Source organism: Alexandromys fortis, unplaced genomic scaffold (genome assembly GCF_014885135.2).
Source record: "Alexandromys fortis isolate MF-2015 unplaced genomic scaffold, M_Fortis_MF-2015_v1.1 scaffold_450, whole genome shotgun sequence".
In the NCBI taxonomy this organism is placed as follows: Eukaryota; Metazoa; Chordata; class Mammalia; order Rodentia; family Cricetidae; genus Alexandromys; species Alexandromys fortis.
This window is the reverse complement of record NW_026068319.1, coordinates 882-1,881: the sequence shown is the minus strand read 5'-3', so window position 1 is coordinate 1,881 and position 1,000 is coordinate 882.

Here is a 1,000-nt window from a genome sequence, read left to right as displayed (position 1 = left end):
TTAAAGGATTATTTCTTCACTATAACTTTACAAGAAAAAGATAGAGAAAAGTTTGCCTTCAGAGTGCCTACTTGTAATAATTCTCAGCCTACTAGGAGATATCAATGGACTGTCCTCCCAGAGGGAATGTTTAATATCCCCACCCTCTGCCAATACTTTGTCAGCCAGGCATTGGAAATAATATGTAAGCAATTTCCAAGTCTATAATTTACCATTACATAGATGACACATCTGATTCAAATACATATACTTTAGAAGGGATGTTTGAAGAAGTGAAGAAAGTCTTGCCTAAATGGGATTACAAATTGTTCCTGAAAAAATCCAAAGAGGTGATTCTGTTAATTACCTAGGTTACAAAATAGGTTTACAGAAAATTAGAACAGAAAAGGCACAAATTAGGAAAGACTGGTTACAGACTATTAATGACTTTCAAAGATTGTTAGGAGACATTTCCAATGTACGACTGGCTGTTGGGATAATACCTGATCTAATAATTCATTTAAACAAAACCTTAGATGGAGATAAAAACTTGAATAGTCCCAAAGAATTAACAGCTGAAGCAGAAAAGGAATTGATAATGGTTGAGGAAAAATTACAGGATACGCATGTGGATATGATGAATCCAAATCTTAGTTGTATTCTAGTCGTATTGCCTTCCAGAATTTCTCCTACAGGAATTTTAATGCAGAGGGATATTATTTTATAATGGATCTTTTTACTACATAAACCAAGTAAAAAATAAAAACTTATGTGGAAAAAGTCTCTGAATTAATTATAAAAGGTAAATTGAGACTTCATCAACTAGCAGGTATAGACTCAGCAGAAATTATAGTGTCTTTCACTACTGATGAAATAAAAAATTTATGGGAAGAAAATGAACCATAGCAAAGAGCTTGTGATATGTTTTGGGAGAAATTTATTGCAACTGCCTCAAAAGCAATAGAATTAACCTTTTAAAGAGAACTTCTTGAATTCTTCCTTGACTTGTATATGATCTTCC